Source organism: Rhopalosiphum padi, chromosome 2 (genome assembly GCF_020882245.1).
Source record: "Rhopalosiphum padi isolate XX-2018 chromosome 2, ASM2088224v1, whole genome shotgun sequence".
In the NCBI taxonomy this organism is placed as follows: Eukaryota; Metazoa; Arthropoda; class Insecta; order Hemiptera; family Aphididae; genus Rhopalosiphum; species Rhopalosiphum padi.
In genome coordinates, this window is record NC_083598.1 from 54880942 (window position 1) to 54907193 (window position 26252).

The following is a 26252-nucleotide window of genomic DNA, read 5'->3' on the forward strand; positions in this document are numbered from 1 at the left end:
TTGTTAATAGCATGACAATATATGTATATAGTTTATTTTACGAAATGTAATTTTTAAATTGTATGTTATAAATTAATTAAATTAAATACTAAGTAGGTACAATCACGTAAAGAAGTGTAGTTAATTTTATTTTTAACGCATAAATTATTATTATATTTTAATGTGAATACCTATTGGCTACTGTATTAACAATAATAAATAATAATAAACGATGCATATCGCTCGAATTATCTTGTCATATCAATAGTATTTTAAGTATACTTAGAAAGCCTATAGGCTCATCAATGTTTGTAATATTATATTATTATTTATTATTGTACGACGTACAATTCAATACAAAAGCTTAGTATATATTGTCGACTTGTCGTCGGTCGACAATAACGGCAGTTAATATTCCGTCTCTTCTATATCATCCGATATAGGTGTTAAAATATTATAAACGTTTATAAAGTATGGGACAGGGTTAGATTTACTACACACATGCATTTTATTACTTCTGCAGTGTGTTGCGTTGTATTGCGGTAGATTAAAAAGAGGGTTTTGACTACCAATTTCGGGTTTTCGCACTGGCGACGACGAGTGGTTGATGGATGCGATAGAGAGTGAAAGAGAGAGAGAGTGAGTGAGAGAGTGGAATAACACTACGCGTAGGGATTAAACGGCACAACAGCGGCGGCGGTGGAGTTTCCAAGAAGTGCACACCGTATTATACGTATACACAAATGTATATATTATATACGTTAACCGTCGTAAGTACGTACCAAGTATAATATGAGATATAACAGTTGCGTAACTGCAATCGCGTATAATATGCGCGCGCGCGCATACACACACACACACACACACATACATATATGTAGTTTACTATTAGGTTTTTATCGTTCATTATCTATACAGCGACAGGTGATATTATGCATGTACGAAACGCGCGTACACACTCGCACACATGTTCGCGGGTGCGCGCGCGCGCGCGTGTGTGTGTGTGTTGCGGGAAGGGGCCCGAGCACGACCGAGAAAGTTGGCGAGTCCTTGACGCGGTCAATCCACTCGGATGGCGAATGTGGGTCACGCGCGGTTCCCCCCGCCCGTCGCCCGACCGCGGTTCGTCATTCGCCACCAATGTGCCGTGCATACGCGAGGTCGTCAACGTCGACTCGCGCGCGTGCGAGTACGTGCGCGTATATATTATAAACGTACAATAATATACCGCACGGTGTGTTTGTGTGCGTGTGCATTTTACACTATAAACGAGTGTGTGTGTGTGTGCGATATTTGGTCGCGTAAATGTGCGCGCGTGTGCGTCAAACGTTGCCAACAATGGCGGTGCGATTGGTGGGTACAAAGGTCTCCTCCGACCGACGACGCACTGTGTGTTGTACCTTTATAGGTACATAATATGTATCCATCGTCCGCCGCGATGTTATATATACATCTATATATATATATTGTTCTGATACAGTTGGCGATCCGTCGGCTAGCTACGTGGCCGATGGAAAACGGTCCATAAAATAATATGTATATAGTGTTCGGTGCGATTTTCGCGTAGTGAGGAATGGCGAATGACTGACCGCGGTACTGACCACATTTTTCGGTGGGGGGGGGAGGAGTGCGAGGGATAGTGGAGTAAAACGTCGAGAGTATATTTTATTCTCCTCAATCGCGGACGAAACAAGACGTTTTAGTACGTTTTAGAGGTGATAGTATTATGAGTTGAATAGTAATTTTTGGAAACAAATTGATATAAAAGAATAATATAATATACGATGAGGACGCGTTAGAATTATTTTTTAGCGAACTGTGTTCATTATTCTGGTCCGATACCCAAAGTCTTTCGGCCGGATATTTGATTGTTTTTTATACGTATATAGCTTTTAAATAATTTACTACTAAAAATTACTACATGACGCGTTGTCGCGGTTTCTGCAATTAAAAACAAAATTTCGGACTTTGGAAAGCGGTGATTTCTGCAGCACGATTAATTTGAACGTTAATATTTATTAAAAATGTTAAACTGTAGTGTATAACAGTTATACTAGAGTTTAATTACAATTTTATCTTTATTATAGGTAGGTACACATTTGTACTGAAAAATTGTTTTATCGGTATAACGAAAGACTTCGTAGAGTTGAGTCGATTATCAATTGACCTTGCGAATGAAGTAGGACATTAGAAATAAACATGATTTTCTCGAGTCCCATTCATTACTTCATTCTTCTATTATAGAATTTCTTTGATCGTCATTTTCCAAAATTTGCATCAAATGATAAATATTTGCGGAAACACAAACTTTAATATTCATAATTAGTGCATGCATATTAGGGGTTTGTTTTATAAATGTTTTAATCAACAAAATGTGATAACATAAATAATTATGTTATTGTTGATAATTCGAGTGCAAAAAATTAGAGAATTATTATTATGTGAAAAAAAGAGAAAGCTCAGAATATGTAATAGACTGAGAGTGACGCTTTCCGTAAACGGTTGGTTTAATGCCACTGTCAACAAACCGGTTCGACGTTCGCTTTTGTTTGTCAAGGACATAAGACAATAAAGTGTGCTTAATATAATTTATAAATATGAATGTGTGTGTGGGTGACTATTTTGAAAAAGATAATTGTTTGCCAATTTCGTTAGTTTATTGAATTATATACTTGAAAAATGTTGTAGGACTATGACAACTGACAAGTCGTTCAAATGTAATTTAATTTTAAAAATTATCCATTGTCATCAACGTATATTTTATAGCAGTAAATTTGTAGCTAAGTCTATATTCTGACATTATGTATATTGTATATACAAGGATGTACTGATAAAATAAACAATATAATATTAAGACACTGTTAGCTATTTCTCGCTGTTCTTGGACGGTATTAATTTGTATTATGCATTAAATAATCGAAATTATGAAAAAAAAAAGATATTCTTTGAGCAGTGTAGGTGTGCAGGTGGTAGGAAACGCAGTTAAATGCGTTGTTGTGTTAAATTTGGACAACATTAATAGGTATTATAAAAACAATAGGGGTATTTGCAGTTTTTGTAGATTACAGTCTACACACTATAATCTGATAAAACGATACAAAAATAACTTTTGGGATCAAAATGTTGTGTAACGATAACTTTAATAATTGATAGTTTAGTCTGATTGTTCTGAAATCTAAAATTGTTTTACATAAATTATTTTGACTAACGAATAGAATTTTTAATTTTTTGATTGGTGAATAATTATTGACATGTTATTGTGTTAGGTATTAAAAATAAAGTTGATATAATAATACAATTAAGCGTGGTTTCATAACTCTTAATATTATTCACTTAATAAAGTCTACAGTCTACACATGTATATTAAATACTTAAAGTGTATAGGGTAAACTAAGTAAGAAAAAAATATCAGATCTGTTAGTTTTAAAACTCATCATTTGTAAAGAAATAAGCTAGAACAGTTTCGTTGTAATTTTATTTATTTATTATTATCTTCTACTAATTTGTCGACACGACCTGTGGGCTGTGTTTTATCTGATAATATTGACTGATATCCATTATGAAAACACCCTGTATAGAAAGTATAATTTTGATAAATTGATGTATTTTTATGTATTTTTACGATTCTGTTTTCAATACAAATTGCGAATGATCGATATTTATTTTTTAACAAATGGCATATATGGTTTTTGATTGTGAGTAATGATTATTTTTCTAAATGAGTCATATTATAATAAAATATCATAACCTAGAACGCCTAATATATGTACCTATATATTTATTTAGACAATGTTACCTTATATGATATTATATCGCAACTATATAACCGATTTTTGTAGTTTCCTACATCGATCTAAATGTGATCTCAAAAACACGAGAGTCTCACATGTTATTATTATGTTGTTGTCACAGATGTCTGTATATTTTTATCATATTATTTTATATTAAAAAAGTATATAGATACAATTAAAACCGGCTATTTGTAATATATTATATACTAATATACACTTTACAGTATACACAGTATTGCTGTATAGCTGTAAAGGCGGGTCTTTGGGTCGTGGTGAGAGTAGTGGTGGGCGCGGGGTAGTGGATTTCGGACGAGCGGTAATGCAAACTTCAGAATATAGAAAGTGAAATCTGCAGGTGTATCGGTTCGTCGACCTCAGCGCACCGAGACCCCTGCCGACCGCGAACTCGTGCAAGAACTATAATATATATATATATAATATCACGCGTTACATAAAACTCGATTGTATAAAATAAAAAGGAAGAACGTTGCGGGCTACGTAAGAATAAAAAATATGAAATAAATAAAAATCAACATCATCAAGGTTTTATACGCGTGTACACGCATTATTGTAGGTATATTTGATATTATACTTATATCTACTAATAACAGTGCGGTGACGCTGACGATTACATAAATAATGTCAAGCGAGTACGAAATTGACAATCTGGGTGGTTCATCTCCGCTGTAATTGGTAAATGTCTGAATTTTTAAAATTTTCACTTATATGGCTATACGACATATACCATTAATCATAATATATTAATATAATAATATTATTGACTTTATTGTTTAATGCTTGGAATAACATTTCGTATTGCATTAGTCCCGTATATTATATTCTTCTTTTTCTTAATGTCTTCTTGAAGATTAAATTACTAAGCACCCACTTTGGTACTACATTTAAAATTATTATTTATGATTTTTAAATAAATTTAAATTTTACAACGGAACAATAAATCAATTATGTATTTTTATGTAAACTATTTGGGATAATCGATCCAAAATTTGGTCTATTTGAGCAAACGATATAAAAATACAATCTTGGGTTGCAAAAAAAAAAAACTAAAAAAAATAGATAGTTAATTAAAGAAAAAACCTTAAAAACTGTAATAATAATGATGAGGGTTATTTTAAAAAGAAGGGTTATTTTACATGTCAATGCGCATTCGTCGACTCGCATGCGAGTGTGTGCATACAGCATACTTAGTGCAAACTGCTTTATAATATACGATATACGTGCAGCGACGATTTTTCTCAACGAACATCCATGGAAATTAATTTTTTTTTTTTATAAAAGTACTTGTTTCTCATAACAATCGCTGTAAATTAATAACGGCGTCTATTGTATATGTCTGTTCGCATATATATACACCAGCTCTTCACCACGCACGCGCTTATAATGTATATCTATGAAAACTGCAGTATGCGGCATTCAAATTTTAATCTTTAGAAACAATATCATTTAATCGCGAATTCGTGGAGTTTTGCAATTTTCCTCTGGTGTATTACCGAATTTCAAGTGTTTGATTCTGGTATTCATTGCTGCAACGCGGACCCTTTCATCAAAGAACCCTATGCGTGAACACCATGGGTGAGGATACAAAGGTCTCTTGTTCATCAAGGATGCACTCTTAACAGTCTGCAGGCTTTTAAATTTAAGCTCAACATATACCTACGTATGTTATATACGTGTTTGAGTATACATGTATATATTTTTCATGGTTTCTCAGATTAGAGATGTAGATTTCAGACATTTTTAATTATTGCGAAGTTTATTATTATTTTTTTAAAACCGTGACTAAAACAAGGGTATGTAATTTAAAATGGCGTATTTTAATAATGATATTCTTTTTGTTTTTAAGAATTTCAGTTACATATTTCATATCACGGCTTACATTTTTCTATAATTTATGGTTCGATTTGTGGTGGACGTTTTAAATAACGAACAGTTTAATATTTTTAAAAGCAAAGCAACATATAAAAGGAAAAACGTAATGTGAGCCATGAATCAATTATTGTATCTACTAACTATACGATATATACTATATAGGGACTATCTATATTCTATATAGTTAGTGATAGATAGTCTGCATGACTATACATATATACCGGAGACGTATATAAAATTTTTTGCTTCGATCCTATTTTTTCCACACCCCTTTAGTCTGATAACAATATTGCAATATTATAATTACAAACATTTATAACCACAATGTATGGTCTTATAAGATGGTACAATCAAGGGTGATTGGGCCTCCTAGTATAGGTGTATCTCAGAATACGTTTGTATATTACTTAGTGATTGATCATTCGGCTATAACACTGCATTAATTTAGCGATGTAGGATGGTATAAATGATTATAAAAGCCATGTAGTGTTGCGAGTGAGCTACATCAAATATAGTTAAATAAATAAGGTGTTACTGGTGTTAGCGAGTAATTCACAACGACAGACTCAGAAAATATCATGGTCTTGCATCATAGTTGTTTGAAAATTTTATAATTTTTGGGATGTCTTATGATATTGGTATAGATATTTGGTTACAAAAAACCCACGATCGCCAATCGTGAGTTTATTATGTTTTTCTACGCTTATCAGTGTTTCTTATCGGTTTTAAGTATTCCCTTAGACATTCATAAACTATATCCTATGCAGATCTGTATTCACAAGGGCCTCTCTAAAGTCTTCGCGTGTAATATAAACGCATATCGCTCGATTTGCGTTTTAAGTGTTGCGTCGATAACGGTTTATTGTGTATAGTTTAAATTTTAATTCACGTACTTACTATCTAAGTATTCTTATATTCATATTATTCAATATTCTTGGTATTATATTTTAAGCTGGTTTTATATGTATGTGAACGTACTACATAAGACCTGTCATCAAAACTTATTCGTCTTGCGCCCGTTCTAAAATGAACATAATTATCTACTTATAAAATTGTATATACCTACACTGGATGTAAAAATTATGCATTTTTATAAAATAAATTGTAATAGTTTATAATATAATATGTGTACACTGTTAAAAATTTGCGGCTGTCGTCGGGGAGTACAAAGACTGCACTGCAGACAAGTATCTATGTATAGTATATATTATATTATACAGCGTATATAACACAATTTGTTGCGTAAAAACAAAATGTGATTTAGTTATATAGCGCGTGCATTTGCGAAACGACGTGTAAAAACACAGCGCACTGTTTATAATAGTACGTTTGATAAGCGATGTAGAAACATAATAATAATAATAAATATTATGCGCGGATGACTATTATTATTAATCAGCGTGCATATTATATTATTATGTTGTGCGTTGCCCAGCGCGTTTAAGCCCGAACGGTCTGACCGGTGTCAAGAGTTTGATGACCCGAATAGTACGCGTACAGCCGTGGTGTGTGTATATAAATATATATATTATCCTACGGACGGCTGCAGTGATGGCGGTGTACCGTAGTCGTCATCGGGTGAAAGCGACGGGCTTGCACATTTCGCGCGCACATAATGCCAACGATATACGATTACGCAATGTTGTTCTTTTTTCCGTTTCTTTCTCTTCTTCTTCTTCTTCTAAGTTTTCCATCTCCGTCTATGTCATATCTCTCACATACACACACTCTCTCTCTCTCTCTCTCTCTCTACCAGTGTGCATAAGATGTCTCTCCCGTCTCGTGACGATTGCTGCCATTATTTTTCTATTCGTTTCTTTTACAAAAATAAACGACGCCTCCGACGTTTCGTTAAAATCTGGTCGACAGCGTGTCCGTCCAAACGGCATCTCGGCCGCCGACAATAATTGTTTATAGGTTCACTTGTCGCCGTAACCGTCGCCCGCGCTGCTTCTCCGCCGCGGCGTCCGTACGTTGACCCGAACTCAGGCCCGTTATATTCGTGCATTTTTTACACAGTTTCCATTGTTCGTGCCAACGTTGCCGCTGACGGATTGTTGTGCGGGCGGGAGAAAGAGTTCAAGTGAGTGACCGAGACACACGCACACATACACACACACATACAGAATGTGTGCAAGATCCAGCGACAGAGGGAGAGAGACTGAGAGCCAGCTGTAGTGGGCGGTGTGGTGCAGATTGTATACGTCGATATAATATCATATAATAATATGTACATATATAAATAATATTGTTTGTGTTTTTGCGATGTAAATTTATTCGTCCTAATGTAAAAAACGATAAACAATATTATAGTACAGGGTGTCTTCGCGTAACGTGCCGGTTCTTGTTCCTACCCACTGGCCCACTATAAGTCTATTGGTATATTCTCATCTACATATACACTCACTATAATATATATATATACTATAATGATCGTAGCTTTCTCTAATGGTGTAATGATCATGTTAAAAATTATTAATTTATAAAAAGCTACCGATGAGGAATTGAAGACTAACATGGCGGACACCCTGTATCGTATTAACCGTTGTCCCGTATAGCTATATGGCAGTCTTTATTATTACGTCATAATCGTTAATTTTTTTTAGAAAATCAGCGGTTATGTTATATGTACACGGCGGTCGGGCAATTGCCTGTATTTATTACACTATACGTCTATACTTATTCTTAAAAGTACCTATCGAATTTCAAATTTTTTTCTCATCTATACGATGGTTTTTGCATAGGTACTTCGATCGTTAAACATGAATTTAATATTGTATAGTTTGCCATAATATGCCGTGTCATGTTAACGTTTTAAAACCACGAAGATATCAATCATTAATTCAATAAGAATCCTAACTTAAATATTTTTATACAATTTTAAAATTTTCACGCGACTTAAGTCACGAGTAATATGCTTAAGAATAAATCTACGATAACTATGACATTCTTGTATTATAAATTAGTAATTACGTGTATTTTTAATGTTGTTTGGCATTGGACACTGACACAGTAAAACATAAGAAGGACACTTCCATTGAAATTAACCAAGAATTATCGATGTAGGAAGGCGCTCCGTGTAGGCATTTATACTACACTGCCGTCTTATTTGACTTTGAATACAATACATTTAAATATAAAATAATAATATTATTCTACGAATATATAAAATAAAAAAAAAAACTGAAGAAAGTCTTGAATTCAAAATTAGTGAAAAAATTCCCAAACCCAGATTAAAACATTTACCTCAAGATATATATCTCCCTAAAAGACTTCTAAGATTAGCCGGACAACTAATAATTAAATATATTTTATTTCTTTATGTACTCATATTATTACTTATTAGCTATTTTGCGGGGCTTTGCTCACTTATCATATTTTTATGATGAGCGCGTCAATGTCCTTTCTCAGGGTTCAAGATATTTCCATACCAAATTGTATCAACATTGATTCAGCGGTTTAGCCATGAAAATGTAACAGATAGAGTTACTTTCACGTTTATTATATTATTGTTTATAGACGTATAGTATAGATTTATAATATTTGTATTGAAAAATTTTAAAAACATTTAACCATTAACGCGTTTGACACAATTAATTTTTACTATAAAAACACCGTACTTACTACTAAAGTAATCTTTATTTATTTTATATTTAAAGATGATTTGCGTCGTGCACTTAAAATATATATATACACATATATAGCGATGATAGAAAAATATCAACACGTTAATCCATATATACAATTCACGATAAATTTTATCGATGTACATGATATATTTGCATTATTGTTCATGAAAATCAGCTTTTCATAATAACTGCCTCTATAAAGCACATAACAATGCCGTTGTTGGAAAAACGACGTGCCGTTATAAATTTTTTCGAAATCCGTTTAAATTGAATCATCATAATAAGAAAGAAACGGTCACAACAGTATTTACTATTTAATTGTATTTACAACCATACTCTGCAATAATGCAAAGTAGATACAATTTTACTATTACATAAAAAATGTCAATTTGTTATTATTACTAGACAATGGATATTCATAGTACAGGATAAACGACCATTGTAACAAATTATGACTATTTACGCCAAATATATCTATACATGATACATGCTATTTATTTATTTACGAAGAAAAAATTCTATTTAAAAAAAATTATGTATAAATAAAACAGTTGTAGATACTAAATGAATTAAATAACAATTATAAATATATAATGTGTTTACAGTATAAGAATATTTTTTTATAGAATACAAGAAAGTATTATGAATAATAATTATAATAATGACTATAATTTATAATACATAGTATATAAATTGGTAACATTTTAGGGTTAAAACAAATTTGTTTAATATCATAAACACACAATAATGAAAATAATCTAGATTGACATAATTACTTAATGATATTAGCATACTTGCTGTTGAATTTATTGAATAATTGAAATGAATGTTTTTTATTACAAGAACTTATTGTTTCTGGTGTTTTCTATTATATAGTTGCACTATAAAAATTGGTTATTTTGAGCACCTTTGTATTATATTTATATACATAGTTATTTTTTTTACCACACAAATGTATGTATTTATTTATTTTATTTAAACTCTGATTTTTAATTTTTAATTCACTTGATAATGACTTGAAGATATTTTCAAACTGCAGATATCTATTTTTTTATGATTTTGAAGACTATCCAGTGTCGATATAAGTTTAACTTAAATTGTATTAGGTACCCATTGTTATTTTTATAAAAACTTAAATATTACTTTTATTGTTATTAATTAATAAATAAATATCAACATTATTCGAAAAAAATTTAAATATCATTAAAATTTAAACATGAAAATAAGCAGAATATAAGCTTAAAAAATCGCTCTATATCAAATGTGAGCGTCTTTTCGATGTGTATTGATTGCGAGAGGTGATATATGCACATGTGTGCGTGTGTATAAACGCATATGTATTCAACTGAGTGTTGGTGAGGGGTGTGGTGAGGGAGTATACAAATATATATGTATGTATAAACACGAAATATCGCCGTACGAATGACGTCAGAGGTGGTGGTTTTTGTTTTTTGGCTGCTGCTGCCGCTGCGGGAGGTCAACAAACCTCCCTCTCACGTCGCGTCTATATGCGTCCCTTATTGTATATACTCATATATTGTACCTATACACTTATACAATGTAATATATACACACACATATATACACATTCCGTATATATATATATATATATATAATACATGCATGTATGTATATATAAATATTATAATATAATATAATATACACATTACACGTATACCCCGTGGTCGCCGTGGTAACCATTCGGTCGTAGCTACCGACGCGGTTGGTCATGACCCAGTCGTGTGTTTTTCCACGACGTTTCGGTTATCGACCCCGGTGGGACCCGCGGAAATACATTTATTTTTAATGTAAAATTGTACTTATTTATATATCCGCTAAATATTACAAACAGTACACATATTATAGAATTATAAATGACGGGCAGTCGGCGCAGATGGTGTCCAATTTTTCACATGAAAACTTTCGTTTTGTTTATGTATAATATAAAATAATTTTATAATATAAATATATAATACAAACGATTTTTCTCCTATGTATATTATATTTATTTTAAACTATTTGGCTTTGAATTATTAATCTTAAATATGGATAAATATAACTTATTAACCATATATAGTTTTAACATTACATATATTATAATTATGCAGTTACTGATGCAATTACTTTATATTATATATGAGTAAATAAACGAAATAATTGTAGTATAAATTTCATTGATTATAATTGTATAATAAATATATTATTGATTAGTGATTAATATGTATACTGCAAAAAGGTATTATTTTATAATCTATTGTTCTATTATATATATTTTTTCAAACTTGAATAACTTTTTTCGTAAATTTAAATACAAAAAAAAAATAAAAAATTATAATTATTTTTTTATATCGATTTTATATTTTATAATTACTTAATAATATTTTTTAATGATTTAAAACTCTGATTTCCTACTCAAGTTTAAGGAAATAAACTATTTCATGTATATATAAAATAAAATAGTTTCCTTATAAGTTTATAAGTATTAAAGTATATATATATTTTTTTTGAGGTAAATATAATCTAAATTAAAGTATCTCATACAAAATTGTGGTTATGCGTTAACAATACATTGAACCATTTGAATAAAGTATAGCTATAATGTTCTCATCACATAGTTAAAGTCTGAAAATGTATAGTGATAATGTGTTGTATAATATTAAGGTTAATTATCAGCTAATCTCAATATTAGTCAGTTTCTAGACATTATATCTATTACATTTTCCTACACTCTATAGTAGTCTATACACATTTCATTACAGTATATTATATTATATATCTATAATTTAATAATATTGTCTTTATATTACATTATAATATATGATCAACTATTGCAACCATATTTGTAAATTATCCCTACCAGCTCATCACTATATAATATATTTTATTTACATAGATACATAGATTATAATATGGTATGTACCGCTAAATTATTATTTTTGTGTGTATTATAATGAGTATTATACTGTTATATGAAGAAGCCATAAGTAAAGGTTTCGTTAAAGACTATCGTGTTTTACATAATTACATACCTATATATGTATGTATTCTAGAATTGAATTTTAAGCTATATTAGAGGTCTATACTATATATAGGTATAATCTGTATACTACTTTACACTTGGCCTATGTGTATAATATTGATCGGAAATCGGACACTGCTGCACATCGCGTACTTTATGTTCGGGGCGTGTCGTAACGTTAATAGTATAAATAATTTTCAAGACAATTTTACGAGATTAATGTCTACGTTCATATGATCATATGGTAAATGTCTTTATTTTCCAACAAATTTTTTATGGAAGTATCTACTAAAAGAAAGGGTATATAATTTATTTTATTAAGAAGCTCATACATTATAGTGTAAAATATTACTATTATATTAGTGTTTATAGTAAGTATACTTTGTAATTTTATATTTATATTATGAAAATTCGAAACCTTTTTATAGTGTACCTATGTTTATTTTAAGCAGCTAATATTGGTTGTTTTTAGTGTTTTTACTGCTTTTAGTACAAAAATAAAAAACTAAGAGTGTATTAAGTAGATATATTATAATTTAAAATATATCTTTAGTCATTTATAAATTATACGTCTATACACATGAGTAAGTTCATGACTATAGAAGTATAGACTATATATATGATATTATGATGTAATATAAGATATTATCTCTAAAAATATTGTTGCCTCGGGTATATAATCGCAAATGTTGGGTTACTATATATAATACATACATTGAGCATTGTAGTTTATTATACATTAATGTATACCCCACACCTGTATTTAAAGTGTCAGTGACTCCGAACACGAGTCATGAGTAGAGTAAATACTTATTAATCGCGGAATTGTTTCCGTGCAGCAAGTCCCCATAAGACTATACGAATGTACGTAATTGTATAATTTTCTATGTATGTAAACACTAAATACTAAACATAGTGTAGATTTTTTATGATAGACGGCTGTATCTAAAATTGGTCTTAACCCTAGAAAATAAATCTATTGATTATCACCGATACGTATGTGGATGTAGAGTTTGTATGATACAATATTTAGATCAGCACAAAGAACTATAATACATATAACAAAACATATAGTTTGATATTTTGAATTTTAATCTTAAAAATAATTACGTTGAGTTGACGTTTGTTTAAAAATTTGATATTCTATGTAATAATAAAGTTAATATTATTATAAATTCCATTAAATATATGTATATTATTTTGAACATGTACGTATAACTAACAATATACTCGTTATATTATATATTGGTGTATATTGGTCTTTATATTGCTAAATAAATAATAATAAAAATAATATATTTACTATAAAGTCCTAAGAAAAGATTACATTTATTTTTATAGTTTTATCATATAGGTATTCGTTCAATAGTGTAACGTTAATTCGGTGAATAATTAAAAAAAAATTAACTAACGCGGTATTAATCACGGTGCTAGAGAGATAGTGGGAGAGAAAAACGAGAGTGAAAAATTCAAAAAAAGATTTTGAACGAATTGCACAGTGCGCAGCACAACTGTTATGGTGTACGACGACGTGGTATGTGTGTGTGTACTTTAATAGTATATTTGTTGTGATTGTATTACCGTATACGTTTGTCTACTACGTATAATATTATATATTTAATGGTTGTCGACGACAGTGAAAGGAAAGAAGGTTGTGGTCAGGAGTAAACGCGAGCGCGAAGGCTATCCAACCCGCTATAATAGTATAATAATAATAATAAGTGGTTCGCGGAGGGGACAGATTTGCTAAAAAACTGGGACTACTTTCACCATCGCCGCCGACCGGGTCACGACGATTGCATCGAGTCACGTTGGTATAACCGTTATGATGATGATGATGATGATGTTATTGTGATGCGGTGGTTGTATGGTCTTAATATGTTCGGCGAGTTGCTGTTACACGCACGTGGCGATCGCGGCGTTTTTTGAAGAAAGCGGGACGAGGACATAGGAGATGCGTGGTTATTATTGTGTTCACAACCCTGGCAAAATAACCCTGCGATCAAATAACTAAAGTAAATGACGTAAAACAGTTGGTGTAATTGTATTATGCATGTATCGGTATCAATCCTGATTGGAATTTTGTTTTATTCTAAAATTACTGCACAAGTGCAGACTATAGTGAAAAAATGTATACCTCTATATTTTAAGTGAAATATTATATACATGTTTGGCAAGCGTATACCTATGTGAATACAATACGCATGTGCGCAAAAACGATATTATTATTATTATACATGTATTTATATAGCTGTACAAAGTCTGCGGTATAAATCTTGTTTTTCAAAAAACAACGATTTGTTAACAATAATATTATGCAACTATTCTATGTAATATAGTATAATATGTATTATATATTTATATAATACAAAATTCGTTTTTCCGTGGATCGTCATCGTGACCGTAGAACATCTATGCACAATATTAATAATATTATTAATTTATACCGGCACATACTATATAGATACCTGAATTTAATATAGGTATATTTGGTACTTTGCAGAAGTCTGTATATAATATCTTAATCTTAATGATTATCCTTAAGATTTATAATTCTGATTAAAATATTAAACCGTTATTTTTATGAAAAACCAAATTTTACAAGTATTATAGCTGATATGATTTTAAAGATTCCAAATTAAATGCGATTATAATATTGTTTTCCTTATTTTAATACATATAAATTATAGGAAGTCATTTATTTTACAATTTAATTTCAAATTAAATAAATTATTTTTCATAAAAACCTACGTATTATAACATGGTATAATATTAGAACCGTTCAGTGCTATATATATAATATAAATATGTTTATAATGTTTAAACTTTATTTTTAATGTTTGTGTTAACACTATAGCAAACTATATAAAAGTTGTACCGCTATTTAAAAAGCTATTTTTTTAATTTAATTTATTTTTATAGAACTATAATTATTATATTTAGGTATTTACTTTGGTTTCTAAAATGCACATAAATTCTATAGTATCTACCAATAATGATAATAATAACATAATATATTTTTTTATTTATGGTGTAACTCCGGAATTCCGGCTTTGCGGAACCGTTAGTTGCTATACAGTAGAGGAGGTATCTATATCTATCGCCATGTAGATATCGTTGTAATACTCACCACTCGCACGTCATATACACCACACACACACACACACATACATAATATCATATTATAGTATTATTATACACACTGTCATATGCGATTCAGTAGAACAACATCGCTGAAAGCTACGCCACATAATAATATATACTCGACTGGTTTTAAGAGAAAAATAAAAGTACGTTTTATTATTAAATAAAAATAATAATAATAATAATGATACCTAACAGTATATTATTATGTATAATATATATATATATATTATATATAGGTATAATATATAAGAGGTATACCATGTATATTAGGTATATACAGCATAATATTATAGGTACGGATAGTCGGTCGCCATTCGGTATTCATACATCTCTGCAGGTTTACGCAACAGCGTCGGACGCGTAGGTACCGGCGGCGTACTGTTGGCAGTGCGGAGACCGGTTTCTGTGGGCGGCGCGGAACCGTCGTCGACGGATTTTAATTGGCGGTTTTCTTCTCGAGGCAGTGACGGCGGCGGCGGCGGCGGCGTTGCCATCCGCCGCCCGGGCCGTTAACCGGGCGCGTGTGACTTGGCCACCGACGCCGCTTGATTTATCGTATAATATGCGCCACTCCGCGTACCTCTATATAATATACATAATAATATAACATAACGGTACCGGCGGCGTCGGTGGCGCGCCGTGAAAGCGGTAATTCGGATCGAAGGGAAAGTGATGGTTGGAAAAAGTGAAAATTTTTTGGGAATAGAAACGATCCGAACCGCGCGATGAGAGGGAAAATAAAACGCGTATTTACTCACGCCCGCGCGTTTCCGTTGCTATATATGTGCACACATAGAAATGGGACAGTTGTTTTAACTACATACTATGTTGTCAAGCATTATAATTGAAGTAAACTGCATTTGTAGGTTAAATCAACTGCAATAGAGCGTTAATCTAAATATAATATTTCAACTATTTGAAGGTATTGAAATAACTCGTAAAAATTGTTATTTTGAGAATCCAGGTTATTTAATTTAACATGTTTTGAGGATTAAAATGACTACAAGTTAATGAGTTATTTTGAATTATTTTTACTCTTAAAATAAACATCGATGCACGTTGTTGTGACTAGCCTAGTTGATATGATAATTGATATTGCACTAATTTAAGTTGTTCTCAATGTTTGTTTTATTTGAATCTAATCGCATAAAAAAGTATGCAATGAAAGATACCTGTTATATTATATTAAGCTTGTTATTTGTTATTTAACTTAATTTGTAACATTAAATTAAATTAAATTTGTTATCTGCATTTATTTTTTAACGATACAATTTAAGGTACCTATTATATATTGAGAGGCAATTCGTATTCGTTTTATTTTGCTTCATTAGCATAGGTGAATATTGGGGGCTTAATCCTTCTCAAAATGTAATCAAGCCACACCGCAAGGTTGAAGAGTTTAAAAATATATGTTTACATGGATCAGACAAACATGTTAAGCCCCCCAAAATGTGATCAAATATCTGCGTATGTTCATTAGTTAATTACCTACAACAATTTTTTTTATAATATCTTATAATTACACAGGTAAATTGTAGATATGACTTTATTTAGATAACAGTGTTTCCACAAGTCACAACTAATGTTAAGATAGGTAGTGGCTCAGTAGGTTAGGCGTTAGGTTAGGAAAATTTAGAAGTTTCCCCAGTCGAAGTTCGAATCTCTGACAGTTCTTAAAATTTTTTGCAATAGATGGAAAAGTAATATTAATTTTAACTCCTTAAAATAGTTGAGATAACATTATTGATGTAGTTATACCGATACTTTTTATGAAGTAAATTAGAACTGAAACTGGCGTTGTATTAACTAACATAGATTAATTAAACCAAGTGGTTACTATTAACTACATAGCGTAGTCAAATTAACACTCCTTCATCCTTAGGCGAAATCTAACACTCGAATGTGCACGGAATTGACTTATTTGGTGGTTAAAACAACTCCACAGTTTTATGTGTGTGTGTATTTTAATATGTATATTTCGTTGTGCGCGTAGGATAATAGCGCAATTATGACATATTACTGTTGTTATTAATAATAACAATGAGCAGCGATACACAAACTTATGTATCCACCTTAATATATCAGTACTACTGAATTGGGGACTTTAAAATTTGGGTCTTATAACTTAAGTCGACGTAGAAAAGTTCCTTATTGGCCGCTAAAAAAATGTTTTGTGCCCCAATCGACGTCAATTTACCATTGTCCATAGACAACCAGAAAACGTGTATTGTTGCCCACTGTTTTGTTTTATTGACGAAGAGGATCCAGTGATCCGATGAATAGACAGTTTTATTATAGTTTATTAATTAACTATAATGGGTTGTTTTTAGTTGAGAATTTAATTTTAATTTTTACATATCTCATGTTTTTTATTACATATTTATGTATAAAAATATTTACATACCTACACATTTTTGAAATTTAAATACATATAAATAGTAATGTATTATTGTACGACTGTGTGATCGCGATTTTGCAAAACGACGGTTTCCTTCGCTTTTATCTTGCTTAGAGCTAAAGGTATAGGTAACAAACTATCATGATTATTATTTATTATTTGTATTACCGTTCACGTTCATACAATTTGATATTTTGTGGCAATGACCGGTCGAAATTCGTATACATAATCCGCAGACTACGGCCGCTACGTCGTATAGGAATATATAGGTATAAATAATATAATAATAATAATATAGGTAGGTTTATATTATATTCACGAACATACGCGTTCGATGACTAAAACCTTTCTCTCTTCATAATATAATACGTGCGATGTACTAAATTATGTCTATACCCGTGTTAATATTAGTTTTTCACGGCCAGATCCACGCGCGACTGATGAAAGCATATGTTTTTACAGTTTACTGTTTACTGTTTAGTATCGCGACAATTTTCCCCGAGCCATCCCGACGCCTTGTCGATGCTACCAAAATTCAACGTTTATTATATTATTAGGATGGCATAATTATTAATTATAGTAATTAGTAACACTATGTATGTTGTCGGTTCATAATTTATTACGAAAACGGGCGTATCCTCAATATGATATATATAAAGTATATAATATGCATCAGTACCTATAGTTCTTAAAGGTACTTACATACAATATATAAAATGCATATCATTTACATTACGTAATATATATATATATATATATAATTAAAAAAGACTAGTGCATTTTTAAGTAATAAATTGAGTATATAAAATATGAATACGTTTCCGAATAATTCTTTTAACCACGTATATAAGTATATTTTTCAATATTTACTAAATAGCTATTCGTTTGTATTATTTATAATACGTAGGTATGCATGTTTTTCATACAGATGACTGTTCTGTTATAATTATTTACTCACAACACGTTATTGTACATAATTTATCCTTTACAGGAAAATAACTAAAAAAATAGGAACTTTAAAACATTTATAAATAATAAAATAAGAACTAAAATATTTTTAAAATTATATCATATCTATAGAAAACGGTAATATAAATATTTATTGAAAATTTTAAGTACCTACATTTAATTATTTGTTATTATGAATTAAAACAAAGTACAATATCAATTTTTCCAAAATTAGTATTTCATATATATTCTCGTTTTCTATATTTTTATTTTTAATTTTTTTTTAAATAAAAAATTACGGATAATATTGTATATTTTAATCCCAACCTACACTAACTATTATGTCTAATTTGCTATCAGAGACTTCCGACAAAGCTGAAACCATTTCTTCGATTATATAAAAAAAAATTATCCACACCATAGGTAGTTAAAATTAATATTATATTCACTCAAAAAGTCAGAATATAAAAATAATAATAATATTACGATGTTATAAATGTTTATCAATAATTATTTTCATTAATTCTCATTATTTTTTAACTTTATCGATAAATAATGACGACATGACGTCTCTTTTAAACAGTGCCAAATAATTTCTTCTAAAGAATTTTGACTTTAATTTTGTATTTGGGGGAACTACCCAATGCATGTAAGAACCCTTAGCAGCGCCCTTGCCATTTGTGCATATAGGCGTGTGTATATTCTATATAATACCTACTACAGCTGTGTAGACCCGAAACGGTTTTACAAAGCACGTTTTTGTATAAAATCCACACGTGTATCTTCTAACTATAACTAGACTTTATAAGTATTATTGAGGGGGGTTGAAATCATTTTCAAAACCATACGTTATAGGGGATTGCCCTCCAAATGTCCCATGATTCACAGCGATTACTCATTACTAATTACAAAATAATTTTATTTGCTATATGTATCACTCGATCTCGTTATTGGCCAGCTTATAATATATTAGTGCTGCAAAACTAAATTAATTACAACCACGCGTAGAAGATTTGATGCAGAAAAAGTTTATTTGCGTCATTATAATTATTATTTCAACTCGAGGGTGATAATGTGATTCTATATGTTTAAGAGTACCTATAAGAGTTACTCTCTACCCAGTCATACGCTTTAATGTATAATATCATGGTCGTGTGTTTATAATAAATATCAATATATGTCATAATATATAGGTTCACAGACGCACGGTGTACGTTAACCTGACTATAATAAGCTCCATGGGTATATACAAAGTGATTCATCAATTCTCCCCTATATTAGATTCTGAACGAAGCGATGAATATATTGATTTTACAATGATGTGAGTCTGTCATTACTTTTTGAGCAGTAAAATTATTTTTTATAGACATTCGAAGTTCAAGTTTGAATAAAATTATATGTTTAAACGATAAAGAATATTGATTATTATTTTGTAGCAATTAAAATTTATTTTTGGAAACTTAAAACTTTTATGTATGTTATAAAGTATGTTTAACTTTAGGTAACGATATTTTAAAAATATGTAGATTAATTTTAAGATATTATACCTATTTAAAATATGAATTTATTCACATTATTTGATAATAATATAAGTCATCCAGTCGTCCATGGTTTTAGTTGAATAATTAATAACAATAATAAAATATTATATAAATCATATTTAGGTATTATTCTTATTATAATACAATAATGGCAATGTTTATAGAAAAAATTAAATCAACCTACCATCATATTAATATTAAAATAATTATTAATAAATATTGCTTTAATAGTAATATAAAAAACAACTAATGAAATGCATTTCAGTGACACACACTGCCGTCTCCGCTCACAGTCGTTTTTCATATATCATAATGATTATAATATATAAATTATTATTGGATTCAAAATTAAAACATCCATTAAAGTGACCCACTTGATGATCCACATTCATATTCTGATTTTAAAAATTTTAAAATATACTTAACACTATTCGTATTTTCGAATTCTTGAGACTTTGTATTACCTACTTAAGAATTATCCTTTGTAACGATAAAAACTTCTTTTTTTCAAAAAAGAACCCTCCCTCCTCTTTTTAGTTTTAATTATTTAGGAAATACATTTTAAAAAATTTTCTTGTTCCTAATTCAAAATTCAAATAAATACGAGTAATTTTTTAGTTATTAAAACGTTTATATAATAATATATAGTCCTTAAAAATGGTTTTACAACAATATAAAATAAATGTAATAAACCTGCAATAACAGATCTAGCTAGTGTTAACTATATTTAGACGTTTATTAGACCATGTTTATAAATTATAAATATTGATAGTTCAATATAGTTTATTAAATGTTTCATATCATCATATAGTCCTTATACCTTTCAAACCCATTTATGGACCTATTATCTTAATAAAAGGACCAAATTTACATAAAAAATGTCGGTTTATCTAAATCTGTTGTTAAAAGTAAGTGTTGCTATTTAAAAAAATGTAAGTTGTGTTATGCATGCGCACAATAAAAGAGTTTAAAATTTGAAAATTGTCGAAAAATGTGTATTTAGGCATTCTGTATCTCCTCACAGAAACTGCATATCAATTCGATGTCACTATGGACAGAATAATTTAGTGTTGCCTTTAAAAGGGATCACACTGTATATTTAAAGATTTCAAAATTCAGATTTTGAATAATTGTAATGTCGAAGAAGAAAAAGTGGGGAATATGTTTGATGAATTATTCTGTACATTCTCACAGGTTACAGACATGAGGAAGGATCCTCTTTCAATTAACACAACATGCAGTACTACCTAAACAAAAAAATGGTCATAAAAGTATCCAAATTATACTTACGAATACTTATTGTAATAATATTATTTAAATACACGACGAAAACGCTACATCGTAAAATTGAACCAAAATCTTCTATAGGGTTCGTCGGCCGCCACCGCTGCCGATTGTTCACGTATTTTCGTGCGTAATGCGCATGTGTGTGTTGGCAGAATTTTGCGCGTGCGCGTGTATATATAATATATATATGTATATAATATTGTTGTTAAAACGCGTTTTGGTTTGGGCGACTTTCACCGGCTTTTATGTATTCAATAAATTCACAGAGGTCACGGTTTCTCATTTCACCATTGTTCTTGCGCGATATTTTCGACTACGCGCGGGACCGGGTTATTATATTATTATTATTCTTCGCGAGGACAACGCGCGCTGTCATATATACCTACCATACATTTTATACCTATGTATAGATTCATTGAAGATATTATATAGATTGTGTGTATATGTGCGTATAATAATTTGTATACATGCGTGCACGGGGTTTTGTTCGAACCTACACGCCATTTGTTTTGTCTATTATTATTATATTATGTTTTTATTTTTTCATTATTGTCGTTATAGTAAATAGTATTAATATTATGCATGCCATGTGTAGGTACATATTTTAATGTAAAGATAGGTACGTGGTCTTTTCCGAAACCAAAACCGAATTATTCACACTCAAAAGCAGACGAATATAATATGATTATAATAAGCTACCTGCGTGAAACCCGTTGAAATATTTATCTCACTGTTATAGGTCATAAAAAAAAAAGAAATAGAACTTTTTTCTTTCTTCATTTTCGTCTTACTCTTCTGTATATTACTGTCGATTATATTATTAGATATATGATCATATATAATATTTACTGTACATTATTATACTAGTATAGCACGGTTATTTTTTCCTTTGCTCTTAGTGCTTTCACACAATTAAGAATATAATTAATCTAACGCCGCACTACACCTTACCTTTTATTTTCATATATATAAATAATATATATATATATATATAATAAATATAAATTTTTATATAGATATTTGATTAAATTGGTCAATTTTAATCTAATATTGGTACTTTAACCTTCACCTAAAGTTGTATGAAGCTAATTTTTTTCAATACATCAGTAGCTACATAATTATGCTTTTATATTGTATTTAATAAGAAATAGATTTATACTATTCATTACCAAACATTTTTTGTATATCTTTTAAACGAGTATAAAAATATAAACAATAATTGACATTGATTTTATTAAAATAAATTTACTTCTTAACCTTCTAAAAATCCATATTATAAATTATAGTTTAGAAGAGCTAAAGAGAATATTTTATTATGTATTTATATTATTAAAAAATTAATAATAGTCAATATAAGTTCTCCAGAAGTACAATATTATTCAACTCTTATTGTTTTTTGACTATATTTGCCTTTTAAATGTTATTTAATACTGTTAATATCTAATCAGCGAAAAGTTGTTGACGTTGATCAGTATAGTATTGTATTATATTTAGTTAGACAAATGAATTAGAACAGATTCAACAGCATTGCTGATGCATTTCAAAAGAAAACACTCTTATATGATAATACATATTTAATGTTCAATTTTAATCTTGAACTTTAATAGTGTTTTGATAAACCATATAACTATATATATATTTATTTACTTACCCATATTATTTAATATAATAATTAATACCAAATACTATAGGAGCGTATTAAAAAAAATAATATTACGTAATAAACTAATAAGTACATATTAACTAGTTTTACTTCTATATAGTTCTATAAAATAATTAGCATGATCAATATACACCAGGCAGCGTTACATTCACTTTATTATAGTTTATAATAAAACTAAAATAATAATTAAAAAATTTGGTTATTCCGGGTTAGAATATTTATTAATGCTTTAAATATAGAATATTTTACTGTGAAATATTTTAGAAAAAGTCGTTTTTAATGTTTACCCAACAATAATCTCATAAAATACAGTAATCATTTAAAAAAATTAAAACTGAGCTCAAAGCTCATTGTAATATACCTTCGATTCGTAATAAAGACAATTATTTTCACAAGATAATAACAATAAAATAATTATTATGTTTATATATAATATAAATAATTTCCACAATGCTCGATTATGTTTTGATATCGTTTGAATGATGTAAACTAAATTAATTTTTTTAGAAAGTATTCTTAGTTGGTCAACAATAAAAAGTATATTATCGTACCAATAAGTTAATTTTATTACTTCTACTTATTGTAACGGTGCTTATAGTATTTTTTATTAATTTATGTATTAATTATAATGTAGCAATATTTATTTACATTCAGTATATTTATGAAAAATAAAGTTTGTATAATATAGAGAATAAAAATACATCAAAAACATTACATATATATATTTATCTTAGTATAGTCACAATTCAACGTGCGTTAAGTCCCCCACTTTTTCCTATCGACTTCAAACCTTCATCAATATTTTATAATTCTTATAATTATACTAATGAATATTTAACTATTACACTTCAGGCCTTAATAATATTATTGATTTTTTTTCGCTTTTAAAATAGTAACAATTAATAATATTATTTATTATTAAAAATGAATTTATTTACATAAATGTAGATATCTAGTGAATTGGTGTATTTGAACAATTAATAATAAATCATTTGGAATAATCAATTCGTTTTCATTTGCAAATTATACTAGAGATTTGAATAATTTGATTTTATGTAAATATTTGTAAAATTCTAAATAATTTCATAAAAATATGTCAAAAAATACTACAATTTAATTTAAATAATATAATTACTAATTAGTAATTACATTTACCAATGATAATAATTTATAAATAATATGGATACCTATTCTATGGAAATAATAAATAATAATATTGTTAAAACATGATGAAAATAAAGAGATAAATCGATATCATGTCTAAATGACTATATGTCAGCTATATGATGTTCATATATAATAACTTTAATGGTAATAAGGGGTATATTGTACATATTATATTCATATTTATATTTAACGAACCTAAATTACCTAACACATAAATTGTGTATTTATAATAAATTAAACAATTAGTTAAACATAATGAGTTGAGTTGTTTCATTAGTGTCATTAATGATTAATGTTATAGAACTCTGTTCTTCTTGCTGTTATTTTCAGTATCTGCACAGTAAATGTGAAAGTTAATGATTATTTTTTACTCAAAAAATTCAAATCTCGAATTAAATATTGACATTCTCTTACGGAAACACTTTAAAAAAAATATGGAATAATTGTATCGGGTTAAATTTTTTTATACCATATCGAGTCCCGGAACGAAGTTATTGTTGTTTTGCCTGTAAGGTGATAGAACAAAGAAATGGTTGTTTAACGTCGTCGTTAATTGTCCCGTTATCAATAAGAATTATACCATTATCGTTAATTTTTTCAAAACACTATTATTCATTGTCACGTTTAAATTTCGTTTGAGTAAAATAATTTTCGAGACGCGTGCGCATTTGATTCTAATTCAAGATCATTGGTTCGTGAAATGTGTATTTAGTCTTTATTTGACTTTCTATAATCGTTCGATTACTTCGTCGAGTTTCGAGTGTATTGTTATTTATAAATATATATATTTTTTGAATAGTTGAACACCAATTGGCAAGAGCGACTCACGACTATATTGACTAGTCGTCGTTAATATAATCGCGATCAAAACGCGATCATCTAATGCGCGTCTGTCGTTGTTTATCAACGCAACAATAAAATATATAGGTACTCTGTATACGTTTCGTGATCACAGGTTCGGGGTTATAGATACGTATAGACGTGGGTGGTGAGCAAATCTGAAGCTAGTCACGACAACGATATCATTATGTTGATAGACAAGGCGGAAGTGTAGTAGATGACCATTTACTGTGTATAGGTTTATATATATATTAATATATTCTTATGAGTTTATGACTTTGTTGGTGGAGCGGGGATAGAGTGTCGTGCACTTGGTGAGTGAGAGTATACGCATATATTAACAAATAACAATAATAATAATAATATTATATATACTACTGGGTGACTGACACGGCGACTAAAACCACACTCGCGTATATATTATATATATACATATAGTAGAGGTACCTTATTTTTATGTATATACTATAGATCCCTCCCCTCCGTCTTAACGGCGGTGACGAAGACAGTACAATGGTGGTACGACGATAACGAAAGGAGAAAGGATTCGTGCTCTCCGCGGTGGACCATGCCCGGACCCGGGAGAAAGTGTTTGCCGGTCGGACGGTTCGGAAATGCGTTCCTCGGCGTCCCAAAGCGTATAGTACAGCGGGTACACACGCCGCGCGCGTATCGACCACTCAAACGCATTTTGTTTAACGATAATAAAGAATAACATTACAAACAATAACGATCATAATAATACTTTCGTCGCCGCCGCCGCACTTGGGAAGTTTTACACTTAGTACGTTTTATACTCGCTGTGCGTTGAAGATTGTGCTCTGTCCGTCGTCGGTATAATATAAATAACATTAACGACGTTTCTAAGTTTTTTACGATTTTATACGACTCTCGAGGACGATTTTCCGATTGATTATTAGACACCAAATGGATTCCTTGTCACTAAGGTACGT

General features: G+C 29.7%; 1 protein-coding gene across 7 annotated transcripts in view; it reads left to right on the top strand.

The window, feature by feature from the left end:
• LOC132923392 (hormone receptor 4-like) overlaps positions 1-26252 on the top strand; it is an 81152-nt gene that overhangs the window by 27977 nt on the left and 26923 nt on the right. For 2 of the 7 annotated variants that reach the window (XM_060987367.1, XM_060987373.1), the window contains exon 1: positions 25882-26246. The exons of the other annotated variants lie outside the window; for them this stretch is intronic. The gene's annotated coding sequence lies outside the window, so the exon portion shown is untranslated. Of the gene's footprint in view, positions 1-25881; positions 26247-26252 lie in introns of those variants that run through there. 7 annotated transcript variants of the gene reach the window in all.